The following is a 14,409-nucleotide window of genomic DNA, read 5'->3' as shown; positions in this document are numbered from 1 at the left end:
CACCCAGTGGACGTGCAGGGAGTGGGAAGGCCTCTTTCCCATCACTTCATCTCACCCCGCGTTCAAGATGCCTGATATCCCACCATTAGAACCCCACGCCTTTTGGCTGAACATTGATGTTGGGCAGGTCCCACATTAAGCTGAGAAGACCTCGGTATAATGAGTCCCTTGTGATCACTAGAACCAGGGCTGCAGGAAGGCACTGGGGACTTTAGGAACCGAGGAGAGGTTCCTGGAGGTGGGACGGGGGCACAGAAAGGGGTGGGGAGAGTGACCCAGGTGGGAGTCCAACCCTGCCCTCTGCTGCTTCTGTCTCTAGCAGGCCTGGGCCACCCCCTACAGTTGCAGTAGAAAAGGGTGCAGCCCAGAATGGGCACAGGGGTGAGTCCGTCTGGCTTGTGTCCCCAGGCAGGTGGAGGACAGGAATGGGAGCACCTGGGGGGATAAGCTGAGTCCCCTTACTCCCAGCTGGGCTCCTGTGGAAGGGTGGGTCTGAGGGATCACACACTGCTCTGCCCCCATAGGGTGTCTTTGTTGGAGGCTGGGTGGTCAGGGAGGAGGGCCCTGGTCCCAGGAACACTTCCTGCCCCAGCTGAGGCCTGGGCATCTCTGCGTGGGGTATGTGAGTGGGGTGGGGATTTGAGGAGGAGGTGAGATCTTTCCTATTCTCAGTCCGCCCCTTTCTCAGAACCCACAGTGTGCAGAACTGAAAAAAAGCCCCCCAGGCCTGGAGACACCATTGTGACCATCTCACATGTGGTTTTTACCAAGGTAGGCACTGGACACCATCTGCTGTAGCTTTCCCCCGAGGCCTGGATGGCTGATAAACTCAGTTACTCCACGAAACTCATGACTGATAGTGGTTAGCAGTGTGTGCCTTCCCAGGTGGATCTGCCCTTTAATAAGAAGAGACTCACTGGAAGCTGGATTGCCCATTAAGGGAGAAGAGGGAGATAATTTGAGGCTGGGAGACTTTCTGCTCTTTCCTATCACGAAGGTTATACTCATCAGCCCCATATTGATAGAATATGCTAGAATTTGCAAAGCCATTTCACATAGGTACGTTATTTAATCCTCCCATCACTTGATAGAGGTGGGCAGGGAGAGGACTGTTATCACCACTTGCAGATGAAGAAACTGGGGCCCAGAGGGCTCGGGGATGTGTCCAAGGCTGCACAGCCAGATGGCGGCAGGGCTGGAGCAGGGAATTGATTCTTTTCTCTCTAAGTGAGGTCTTTTCCGGGATGCTGGCCTTCAGGGCCTGGGCACAGGGGTGTGGAAGGAGCAAAGACCAGAGAGGCACACTCAGGTGGTGGATGAGGCAGGAGCTTTGCAAACAGAGGACCTGCCTTTGGATTCGAACTTCATCTATTTCTCAGAAGTTAGTTACCACCCCAGAGCCTTGATTTCCTCACTAGTCAAGTGGGGATAACAACTCCTTTCCACTCTCACCTACCAGGGTTATTGCGAGTGCCCCAAAGGAGATAAAGTGATTGAAGCATAGTTGCAAACTGCAACAGGCTGCCCACATGCTTGATTCCAGGAAGCCAGGGCTGGACTCTTTGCACTGTTCCCACCCTTCCTTTGGGGGAGGTAGAAGGCTCAGAAATAGCCTTCACTTCTGTCCTCCCTGCTTCCCCTGGGATCGGGGCTGAATGTTTTCTTCTTGGAAAAACAAAAAATCAAAGCAGTTGCAGAAAAACCCACGGTTCGTTTCTGCTTCCCCTCAGCTGCCCTTCTGCTCTTTGGGGCCAAAAGGAGAGGATGTTGCCAGAGGCCAGGGTTTGACTGGGGGCCTTTCAGAGTCCTCACTGCCCTGCAAGGGCCACCAGGAGAGGTCTGGATGGCATCTGTCATGCGTTTAGAAGCCAACACTGGTAGTACTCTGAGGTGTGGGACCCTGATCTTCCTGGGGACACAGGGCAGGGAGAAGAGCCCAGCTTTTCCAGGCCAGGCTATCATGGCCCGAGAGCACCAGAACTGCCTGGACAAGCCAGAGAAACGTAGCCTCTCCTCTAAACTAGAAATAATTATTCATTTCAACTGACACCTTTCTGGCCATTTGCAAGATGGAGATCAGGATCCTTTGAGTCTCTTTTTTCCCCTTTAATGATCAGCAGAAGAGTTTTCAGGGTGTGTTTATCTTTTTCTGGAAACAAGGAAAGACCAGTTTAAGAGAAGAAACAAAACCTACAGCCCAGGGCTTCCCTGGTGGCGCAGTGCTTGAGAGTCCGCCTGCCGATGCAGGGGACGCGGGTTCGTGCCCCGTTTCGGGAGGATCCCACGTGCCGCGGAGCGGCTGGGCCCGTGAGCCATGGCCGCTGGGCCTGCGCGTCCGGGGCCTGTGCTCCGCAAATGGGAGGGGCCGCAACAGTGAGAGGCCCGCATAACGCAAGAAAAAGAGGCAAAGTTGGTAGGAAAAAAAAAAAAAAAAAAAAAAAACAAAAACCTACAGCCCACATGTTGTGTGGCATAGCCCGGGGACCCCAGATGGGAGCGGGCCGGATCCTGGCCCTCTGCCCTGAGCTGGTGGCTGCTGACATGGCTTCCCACTCCAGACCTAGGGTCTTCATCTGAGATGGTTAGGCAGGCCCACCTGTGTCTCCTAAACCATGTCTGGGGGAAAGGGGGTCTTTACTCACATCTTAGTAATGGTAGCAGAAGGGAATTGTTGAGAAAACCTAACCTATAGTACAGATAAACTATATATGTTTTCCTAAACAGTTAGGTACTGCAATCTCAGACAATACAAGGGTATGTGTCTGATGTTAATTTCCAATTCCTCCCCAATGAGGGACTGAGGAAGGAATGTTCCAGTCCCTGTTCTAGCCCAGGTTTCAGGCAGTATCTTTCTTCTGGTCCTCCTCTTGTTCCAAACCATTTTCAGTCTCATGTGGTTCCATACCAGCTGCTCCCTTTCTTCTTAGGGTCTGCAGCCTAGGAACTCTTAGTTTCTCTAATTTCCCAAGGTTAGACTTGGAATACAATTTTTAGTAGGCATGGTTTCAGAGCTCTATTTCTTTGCTGTTTGCTAGAGCACAGGCTTGTCTGGAGACTGGAAATAGTGGGTGGGACTCTCAGCCAGTGTACATTCTGATAAAGAAGCTGGCTGTGCTAAGAGCCTTTTATCTGCCACTGCTGTGGTTGGTGTCGTTCTACTGGCAGCCTTGGGATTTGACACGGCAGGAAAGGCACAGCTTCTGAATATTGTATCAAAGAGTTTTCCTCTCCTTTACAATAAAAACATTTTCTAAACTAATTACTATATGGCTAGTCACTATTAGCTATCTGTATACATACCCGCACGTGTTCCTGCAACATACTCACCCAAAGGCCAGGCATGAGGTGAAGTTAGAGGCTACAGGCTTCTCTCCTAATGTGTGTTATAAGGGCTGGGTAGGGGGTTACCAGGGAGGATCCACGAAGGCTGATCGTGTAGTTAGGGTTTGTTTTTTTTTTTACATTACTTTTATACATCTTTTTATTTTATTTTAGTTAAAAATTTTTTAAGATATTTATTTATTTTGATTTTTGGTTGCATTGGATCTTTGTTGCTGCACACAGACTTTCTGTAGTTGCGGTGAGCAGGGGCTACTCTTGGTTGTGGTGCGTGGGCTTCTCATTGCGGTGGCTTCTCTTGTTGCAGAGCACGGGCTCTAGGCTCGCAGGCTTAAGTAGTTGTGGCGCGCAGGCTCAGTAGTTGTGGCGCACGGGCTTAGTTGCTCCAGGGCATGTGGGATCTTCCCAGACCAGGGATCAAACCCATGTCCTCTGCATTGGCAGACGGATTCGTAGCCACTGCACCACGAGGGAAGTCCTGGGGTTTTTGTTTGAGGGCTAAAAATCACTGCCCTCGTGGGACTGAATTTCTAGTGTTGTGATGTGACTTCATTCATTGTCTGTGGGGTTTAGGTGTCAAGGTCCTCACTCAACACTGTGGTTGGTTTAAAATGGCTCAGGTAGCATCTTCCCTCCCCTACTCTCTCCTTTTTTTTCCATCCTCTTCTACACAGCCCTGGAGTTATTATCCTGCTCTTCAGTGATCAGACCCAAGACCCTCCTTGGGGAAGACCCAAGTTATGGGGGCCACCATTCTAGGGCCTCCAGGTATGTGGTGACTATCCCTTAGGGCTTCCCTTGGCCTGTATGAAGGATCTGAGGTCACAGAAGCACCCCTTCCTACCCACCTCCCAGATTTCTTCTCACCCCTTCCAGGGACCTTGACTGTATGCTGAAGAGCAAACAACAAAGATACAATCTTAAAAGCAGGCAGAGAGAAAAGACACGGAAGACTGACAATTGACTTCTCAAGTGAAACAATGGAAGCCAAAAGATAATACTGTAATACCTTCAAAGCCCTGAAAGAGAATAACTACCAAGTGTAAGTCTACAGAAGCACAGAGATCCTTCCAAAATATAGAGGAAGTAAATATACTTTTGGAAGAACAACACTTGCTAAACCTCATCACCAGCTGACCCACATCAAAGGAAATACTAAAGGGTGTTCTTTAGGCAGATGGAAGATAAACTCAAATGTAATCTGGGAGATGCAGGAAGGAAGGAAGAACAATAGAAAAGGTGAATACGTGTGTGAGTGTAAATGAATATTGACTATAGTTACAACAATGATGATATCTTGTGGGGTTTTAAATGTATGGTGAACTAAAATATCTGAAATAACATATGATGATAGCATCTGTTGGAGGATGGTGGTAGAGTTAAAGCACTCTGAGGTCCTTGCATTGTCCAAGAAGTGGTAGGCATACTTATTTGTAGCAGACTTCGATTAGTCAAAGACAGATGTTGCAACCATATCACATTAAAAAAAAAAATAGCAAAAACAGCAAAGTGTATTACTCTCAAAAGAGTGAGTCAAATGGCACTATAAAAACATTGGATCAATTCAAAAGTAGGCAAGAAAGGGTCACAACAGGCAGGATGAGTATAAAGCAAATAAGATGGTAGATTAAAGCCCAATATAACAGTAATTAAAATAAACATAGGAATAAATACTCCACTTAAAATGTGTAATTGTCAGAGCAAATGACAAAACAAAACAAAACTATATCCTGCTTACAAGAGATAGATTTTAAATATAAGTATACAGAAAGATTGGAATAAAAAAATGATAAAATACACTGTACAAAGAGAGTTGGGGTAGCTATAGTTATATCAAATGAAATAGATTGTTTTTTTTTTTGCTGTACGCGGGCCTCTCACTGTTGCGGCCTCTCCCGCCGCGGAGCACAGGCTCCGGACGCGCAGGCTCAGCGGCCATGGCTCACGGGCCCAGCCGCTCCGCGGCACGTGGGAACCTCCCGGACCGGGGCACGAACCCGTGTCTCCTGCATCGGCCACTGCGCCACCAGAGAAGCCCCCTGAAATAGATTTTAAGACAAAAAAACCACTGCCAGAGTTAGTGATTCTTCACAATAATACAAGGTTCAATTAACCAGAAAGCTAAAACAATTGTAAAGTTGTATGAATCTAATAATATTACCTCAAAGTAAACAAAGCAAAAATGACAGAACTAAAAGGAGAAATAGAAACTCCACAGTCATATATGTAGGAGACTTTATATACCTCCTTCAGTGAGAGGTGTATAAATCAAGCAGAAAAAGTACCCAGTAAGGATACAGATTTGAACAAGATGATTAACAAACTTGAATTAATTGATATATGTAGAACATAGTTTCCAACAACTTCAAATATACATTTTTTGCAAGTGCAGATGGAACATTTACAAAAATCGACAAAAATTGACCCTATGTGAGGCCATAAAGCACATCTCAACAAGTTTCAAACGACTGAAATGAATATACTCACTGACTACACTGGAATTAAGCTTAAAAACCAGCAACAGAAAAGACAATTAGAAAATCCTCAAATGTTTGGAAATTAAGCAATATTTTTTTTATATAACTGATGGTTAAAGAAGAAAACACAATAGAAATTAGAAAGAACTTTGAACTGAATGCTGATTAAAAAACTACATTGCAAAACATGAAGGATGTAGTTAAAGACAGACTTCGAAGATGTATAGCCTCAAATGCTTATAGTAGAAAAGTAAGGCTGAAAATCAATTATTTATTTATTTATTTATTATAAATTTATTTAGTTATTTATTTTTGGCTGCGTTGGGTCTTTGCTGCTGTGCGCGGCTTTCTCTAGTTGCTGCGAGCGAGGACTACTCTTCGTTGTGGTGCACGGGCTTCTCATTGCGGTGGCTTCTCTTGTTGTGGAGCACAGGCTCTAGGTGCGCGGGCTTCAGTGGTTGTGGCGCACGGGCTCTAGAGCGCAGGCTCAGTAGTTGTGGCTCACGGGCTCTAGAGCGCAGGCTCAGCAGTTGTGGCGCACAGACTTAGTTGCTCTACGGCGTGTGGGATCTTCCCAGACCAAGGCTCGAACCCGTGTCTCCTGCATTGGCAGGAGGATTCTTAACCACTGCGCCACCAGGGAAGCCCCTGAAAATCAGTGATTTAAATATACAGCTCAAGAAGTTAGAAAAATAAACTACACCCAAAGCAAACTAAATCCAAAGAAAGTAGGATGATAGAAATAATGAAGATTTGAGCATAAATTAATGAAATTTAAAACAAGCAAACAATAGAAACAATCCACAAAGTTGATCTTATGAAAAGACCAGTAAAATTAATAAGCCTCTGCTCAAATTAATCAGGGAGAGAGAGAGAGAAACTAATGTCAACAATGAGAAAGGAGACTTTAATACAGATCCTACAGATTCTACCATAAGAGACTTTGACGGACTTTGGGCATCAGGGGCTCCTGTCCTGATTGGCTGGCTCTGGGTAAATGAGGGGATGGCCACCCAATACTGGCTCCCAGTGCCTCTTCCCTCGGCCCCTTCCTTGACCTGCTTTTAGGGGCAGTGACTGCTCGGCCCCGTTCACTGCTCTCATAGGACCCCTGGGCTCTGCCCCCGTGAGGGGGAGGGAACCTCAACTTCAGGAAAGGCAGGAAGCAAGCTTAAAAAAGCACATTCCTTGGCAGGTTAAAAAACATTTGTTTTTTAAGTGTAAAGACTTAACCTTTGCTAGGAAATTGTTGCGGTATTTTCTTTAAATGAAAAGAGACCATTGTGAATCGAACTTTGGAAAATACACAACATCCTGGTGCTGTTCTCCAGGGCGGTCTTAGGCAGCCCTTGTCAGGCCGGCTCTGCCTTTCCTCCAGATGGTCTCTCTATGCACAGTTGAAGGGGCTGGACCAGGGGACTGGTCCCTGGAAAGGTCACAAGAATGCTGAGCTCCTCCCCAGCAGGGGACCCCGGGCAGAAGGGACTTCTTGTTTCCTGCAGCGGCCTCCATTCAGGATCAGCTCCATAATTTGTGGGCCCAGTGCAAAATGAAAATACCCTGGTTCCAAAACTAATAAGAATTTTGAGATGGCGACAGCAGAGCATTAAACCAAGCATGGGGCTCTTCTGGGCACGGGCCCTTGTAAGTGAGGGAACCTGTATGAGCACACAAGTTCCAGGCCAGGCTACCACTGATTCTGACAGATAATTTCACACTCATTCTGCAGGCTAACTTGAGTTTTTGAAACTTCTCTCTTGGGTGATGCCTCCAGGGTTAGACACAGACCCCAGATGATACGGGGGGGGAGGTACTCAGGGCTTCCTTTTGGGGTCCCATCCCCATCCCTGGCTCCCACATGCCACAGCTGGCAACAATTTCCCAACCTGGCTTTTCGCTCAGATTTCTTCCCCTTCACATTTCATAGACCATACTCCTTGGTCGTGAAAACATTCTGGGTTTAATCTGCACTTGCTTGTAAGGCGGGGATCTGGGGTAGTCAGGAAACGCAGAACGGCTGCATGGAGTGCTGGACTCCTTGACGCTCCTTGAGTTGTTTACAAGCCTCTTTAGAGGGCCTACTGTAAATAGGACAGTACAAACACATGCCGATTTTGCAGCAAATTAAAACCATCCGAGGGCTTCCCTGGTGGCGCAGTGGTTGAGAGTCTGCCTGCCGATGCAGGGGACACGGGTTCGTGCCCCGGTCCGGGAAGATCCCACATGCCACGGAGCGGCTGGGCCCGTGAACCATGGCCGCTGAGCCTTCGCGTCTGGAGCCGTGCGCCACAACGGGAGAGGCCACAACAGTGAGAGGCCTGTGTACCGCAAAAAAAAAAAAAAAAAAAAAAAAAAATCCCCTGCTTTCCCTGAATCCTAACACATAGAGGTTTGTGTTTTTGCAGGAGTTACTGCCCTGCGTGCCACTTCCAGACTGGTGTAGCTCTCTGCTAAGCTGGGCCAAAGCATGTGTGCCCTTCAGGGCCTGGGAAGCCCACCATGTCCTAGAGCCTTGTTCCTAGGATCAGCTTGACCTCCCAAGCCCAGACCCTCTCCAGAGCTGTGCGGTCCGAGACAGCGGCCACCAGCCACTTGTGGCTCTTGACCGCTTGAGATGTAGCTACACTGAGCTGAGATGTGTTCTTCATGGTGAATACAAACTGGACTTTGAAGGCTTAGCACCGAAGAGTGCAAGAGATCTCATTCATAATTTTCCACGTTGATTACATATTGAAATGACAATATTCTATAGTGGATAAAATAATTTATTAAAGTTAATTTCATGTTTATAATGTAGCAATTAGAAAGTTTTAAACGATACACATGGCTTACACCTGTGGCTTGTGTCTTATTTCTATTGGCTAGCACTGCTCTAAAGCCCTCTTTGTTGTATTTCCATGTCCAAGCTTATGTAGATTTTACACACACACACACACACACACACACACCCCTGAGCAACTGGCAGAACCTTGGAAGGACAACCAGGCGCAGTGAGCTTGTGTGACTTGACCCCAAATGCCATCTTCTCTAGGAAGACTCCGTAGAATGTCCCAGGGCCACCTCACATTACCAACCCAGGGGGCTTAGTTTGGCCTTTGGTGGTGTCAGAGTGTGGGCTCCAGAGTCTAGATGACTTGGATTCTAGGCCTGGCTCTACCATGTATGAGCTACATACCCTAGAATGAGTGACTTACCACTTCATGCCTTGGTTTTCTCATCTGTTAAATGGGCATTGTAACACCCTAGTGCAGAATCAGGATGGTGATCTAGGTGTCTACCTACCTCACAGGGTTGTTGTGAATATTGATTAGGTCGAGGCACAGAAAGCCCTTAGCACAGAGGCATTCGCCGTACTGCGAGCCTGCTGTAGACATTATGGGCCTGATCTGGCCTCTGGACTTTCATAGCAGCCTCTCAGGAAGGAAGGGGCCAGAGTGAGGGCACCAAGTAAGTGTAGGAACTGTGACCCTGGGGAGGGTCCAAGGTGAGTGGAGAGACCTTGTACTAGCCAGGACACAACGCCAGAGGTTGGAATCCAGAGAGGGTCCAGTCAGGATACCAAATTGGAGGTCCTGGGATAGGTGGGACTTGAGAGAGGCCGGATTGATGATGCGGAGCCAGATGAGTGAGAAATGGACAGTACTGCTCTCAGTTTTTGAACTCAAAGCATTCCCCCCAACTGGAGCCGAACCAATGGGTAAGACTGAGGGGGTGGGCTCAGATCATGTTCCAAGTTCTAAATGGGGTCTAGGGAGGCAGATCTGGGGTGTCAAGCTCATTTTTTTCTTTGGAATCTTGCTCCTCTAAGGCAACTGAATTAGGATAATGTTTGTTGATGAAACGAATAAATCCCAAAATGTCAATAGCTGAGCACAACAGACTTTAATTCTCAATCATAACCATTCAAGGTGGATGCTCCTGGCCAGCAGGGGGCCTTCTGTGTGGTGATCCAGGGATCCAGGCTCCTTGCATCAATGCTCCGCCCTCCCTCAGGGCCTCGGGGTTCTCTGCATCCTGCAGGCAGACAGGGAAGAAACAGAGAAGGCAACTCTCTTAACCACCTTGGCCAGGATGCGATAGCTCACATTCCTGCCATGAGAACCAGTCTTACGGTCTTCCCAGAAGCAAGAGTGGCCGGAAGATGACGACTCTGCACGGCACAAGGGAGAGCACTGGTTTGCGGTGGCCGTCTCTCCCTGCTCCCACTCTCTAGGGAGAGCTGACCCAGCAACCTGGCCTTCTTTCTCCCTACCAGGCCCCACCCTTCCCCAAGCCACCTGCTGGTCACCATGGCCAGGCCAGGTTCCGAGGGGGCTGCTGAAGAGGAACAGAGGGAACACACGTGGACACTCACTAGGGAACAACACAGGCAGATGCACTCCATGCTCACACCATGGCCTCACACTTCAGGCAGCCTCCTTCTCAGAGCCCCTCAAACCACACCAGGCTCTGGCCTTTAGAGACACAGAGCGCTGTGAGCCGGGCCTGCAGTGTGGGTCTGAGGAGGGTGTGGGCAGATAGCTTCCTGGGGCTCTTCCTGTCCAGGCCAAAGGCAGCCAGGAGGGATCTCAGAGGGATCCCCTGGGATTTTCTGGGCTGCTCTCCCTGGGTACCCTGGTGACTGTGCTGGTAAAATCCCAAGTCCCCGCTGGTCAAGACTGGATCAAGGGGGAGCGGTGTGGGTGGGATGGAGGGCAGGGATGACTTATCATCTGACCCAGGCCTTGTGCCTCCAACCAGGGCTTCTTACACACCTGCTGGCTCCCGAGGATGACACGAAGGATAACAGGGCTGGCTGGGCTTCAAGCTGCTCATGATCTATGCGTAGGATGACCAGATGTCACTACTTTTGTCTGATGCAGAGTATGTGTCAGGCCCCTCAAAGAGGGGTAAACGGTGAAGGCCAGAGGGGATCACATGAGCGAGTCAGTCCTTCCCTTTGGGGCAACCAGGGAAGGCTTCCTGGAGGCTGAGGCCTGGAGGCTGAGACTTGAAGGATAGGTAGGGAGGAAGCCCTCTGGGATTCCCAACAGTATTCCCATGTGTGTGGTGTGGTGCTTTGTCATTTCCAAAGCCAGCTAGGCAGGCAAGGCAGACAGGGAGGCAGGGCCAATCACTTCCATTTGATAGGGGAAGAAAGCGAGGATCAGAGTGGCTGAGCTCCTGGCCCAAGGCTGCACAGAGGTTTGTGCGTGAGAACGCAGATGGCCTAGCAGCTCTGGGCTCTTTGTGTCGATATAAGCTTGATGAGCATGTTTCTTCCTCAAGGCTGGTCAGGGCTGGGTCCCCAGGTGGGGCTGGGAAACTCTCATCTGGGGGCAGGTCCTCCCTGCAGGCTTCTTGGGGCTGGGTGCTCAGCCTCTCCTACAGAACATGTGTTTCCTGTTTTCCTTCCCCCTCTGGCTCAGGACGAAGAACAGGGTTTTCCTGAGCGGAAGAGCCTCAAAGACCTGGCCCACTCCCAGCTAGTTCTGGCCAATCCGCCTGCTCATGGCTCTTGTTACTCAGGACGATGAACCCCCTCACCTAACCATCCAAGGATCTTTGTGGCCATTATTTCCCCTCACTTTCCCCAAACTCCTGAAACCTGGAATTCGAACCCATGGCCTTGACTCCCAACTTGGTGTTCTTTGAAGACCCTTTGCTGATCAGCCAAGCTCCTTGGCAAAACCTGAGGCTTTGTGCTGCCCTGAAGCCTAGGAGCCAGGGCTATGGGGCAGGTCTCTGGGCCCCAGGGCCTGCGTGAGGCAAGTCAGGACTTTGGCCAGCCCTTCAGCCCTGGAAGGTTCTGAGCCTGTCACCCCCATGGTTTCCCACTTGTCCTGGGTGGAGGCTGGGGCCAGTGGGTGACATCACCCCCTTCTCCAGCCTGTATCTTGTGAGATTGGCATGATCTTGGGCTCAGTACATAACTCTTCTCTGAACCACGGAGTCGGCATCTTGTCCACTGTCTGGTCCCTGCTCCTTGGATGGAAGAGATACATGAGCTAAAAGAAGAGGAAGGGCAGGAGAGCATACCAGGTCTGCAGAGCCTCGGACCCCGGTGCTGGCACGGGCATTAAAGAAGAAAGGCTGGATTTCACAGGAGCAAGAATAGAATGGTGGTTGCCATTCTGTTGGGGGAGGGGAAAATGGGGTGATGAAGGTCAAAGAGTACAAACTTTCAGCTGTAAGAAGAGTAAGTTCTGAGGATCTAACGTACAGCCTGGTGACTCTAGTTAATAGTACGGTATTAGAGACCTGAACGTTGCAGAGAGCAGATCTTAAGCACTCTCACCACACACACAAAAAGTTAACTATGTTAACTGTGAAATGATGGATGTGTTAATTATCTTGATCTTAATAATCATTCCACAATGTATACGTATATCAAATCATCACATTGTGCACTTTAAATATATACAATTATGTGTCCATTATTCCTCAGTGAAGTTAAAAGAAAAAAAAAGGAAGGTGGCAGCCAGTGCCCCCTACGCACTGTGACTCCCACCCTGTGAGTGGAGAATAGGAAGGAAGGCCCTTCTGCATTTCCCCGCCTGCGCCATCCCACCCCGAACAAGGAGGCCCTGAGGGGACCCCAGTCCTGGGCTTCCTGACAGTCCAGGAAGCCTGTCTGATGAGGTGCTGGGTATGAAAACGTTGTGGGGAGGGGCGGCAAAGGTGTATCTGGGTACAGACGTCTGTGGGGTGCTCCTGTGTGAGCTGGGTGCTGGGCATGTGAGGGCGGGATTCAGGCCCTGCCTTGGCCTACAGCCCATGGACAGGCCTGGGGCCTGGGGCCTGGGGGGAGGCAACTGCCTCTGATGACCTGGCCTTGGGCTTTGAAGTCCTCCTTCCTTCTGGAGGCTCCAGGCACCAGCGGCCCAGGTTTATTAGGTACAGGTTTATCTGGGGCTAATTTAACTTGTTAAGATAATTGTGCCAGCAGCCGCAGCCCGAGGCCCCGCCTCAGTAATTACCCTTCTCCTCACCTCTTTCATCTCCAAGGGCTGCTCCCCCTTTGCAGAGCCTTACTGGGCCCCTCATTTGTTGGGTCCTTCCAAGGCCTCGGGAGGGGCCCTGGCAATGCTTTCACATGGTCTCATATTTTCATAAAAACTTGCAAAAGTGTGTTATTTCGACCACAGTCATTGAAGGCTGCTGTTTCTTTTCCCCCTGACTTTCCGAACCTCTGTCACATTTTCCCTCCTGTTGGGTGGTGTTGGAATAGCTGTGGGCATTTTTGGGATCCAGCTTAGGGAAACTTGAGTTGGAGATGCGTTTAGTGTGGGCGAATGGGCGGGTGTTTATGTGGGATGCAGTATATGTATATAGTGTTTCATGAATGTGGCTCTTGGTCACTTCTGTGTCTCGTTACAGTTATTGGGGGAGGAATGGTTTCCAGGAATTCAACTATTTCCCGTGGTGTTGACTCACCTGGTGTGATGCAGTGAGAACGTGTCCTATGGCTCTCAGGACAGGAAGCTGTGGGAAGTGGTAGGGAAATAAGATTTGAAATGTACAGAGCCAGAGGCTAGTCTGTGGAAAGTTCTTTTAATCTTACAGCTCATATATGAAACTTGTTAAGGATTTACCCAACTGACAACAGTCCTAAAAATTCACATGACGTTGGTTGAGAAACTGAAATAAACGTTCCTAAATTCTGAATAACAAAGTGCATAGTTCGATCAACTATATTAGGAGGAAAGACCATTCTATACTCTGTATAGAAAGTGCCAAATCATGAAATCACTGCCATATGATGAGGCGGTCAAAGAGAACATACAGCCCAAAATGTAGACGATGTCACTGAGTGAATTTATTAAAATATTATTTTTCTGTTTTTTGTGTATTTGGCAGCTTTTTAAAAAATGAGTGAGTGATGGGACTTCTAGAAAAGAATGAGAAGCATTTTAAAGGAATAAATTTTCACTTTTACCCTACTTTTGTTTTTTGTTTTTTGTTTCTTAAAGACGGCTCTCTAAGTTGTATAAGTTTCAGGCCCCACAAAACTTGGATCCATTTTGGTGCTGCTGACATTTGTCTGTGGGTATGGGGTGAGGGAGAGCCCCCTGTCTCCCCCTGGCCCTGAGGATGCCCCGAGTCAGGAAGCAGGGCTGGGGAGGGGCCTAGTGGACTTGGCCACTGTCCACATCTTTCCTGTGGCCCAGGAGGACCTGCTGGAACAGCTGGACTCTTTTGCAAGGCTTCTCAGGCTGTCAGAACTTCCTGAGGGTAGGAGCTGTGTGAGTTGGTACCCTAAAGACCCTTAGATCTCTCTCCATGTGTGTCTGCAGGCAGTGCAGGAGGACCACAGGGAGTGGAAGACATTCTTACACCATTGTTATCAAGTATTTCTGTTGAATGATTATTTCTTTAATGTTCATCTCTGTGAGTAGACTGTAAGCTCCGTGAGGACAGGAACCTTGTTTGTCTCTCTCACCACTGTAATCCCAGAACCTAGCACAGCAGCTGGTATAGAGTGGGGCTTAATAAACTTTTATCAAAAGAATGAGTTGAGGGCTTCCCTGGTGGCGTAGTGCTTGGGAGTCCGCCTGCCGATGAAGGGGACACGGGTTCGTGCCCCGGTCCGGGAGGATCCCACATGGTGCAG

This window comes from Lipotes vexillifer, unplaced genomic scaffold (genome assembly GCF_000442215.2).
Source record: "Lipotes vexillifer unplaced genomic scaffold, Lipotes_vexillifer_v1.1 scaffold278, whole genome shotgun sequence".
Lineage (NCBI taxonomy): Eukaryota > Metazoa > Chordata > Mammalia > Artiodactyla > Lipotidae > Lipotes > Lipotes vexillifer.
This window is presented reverse-complemented; position numbering follows the sequence as displayed.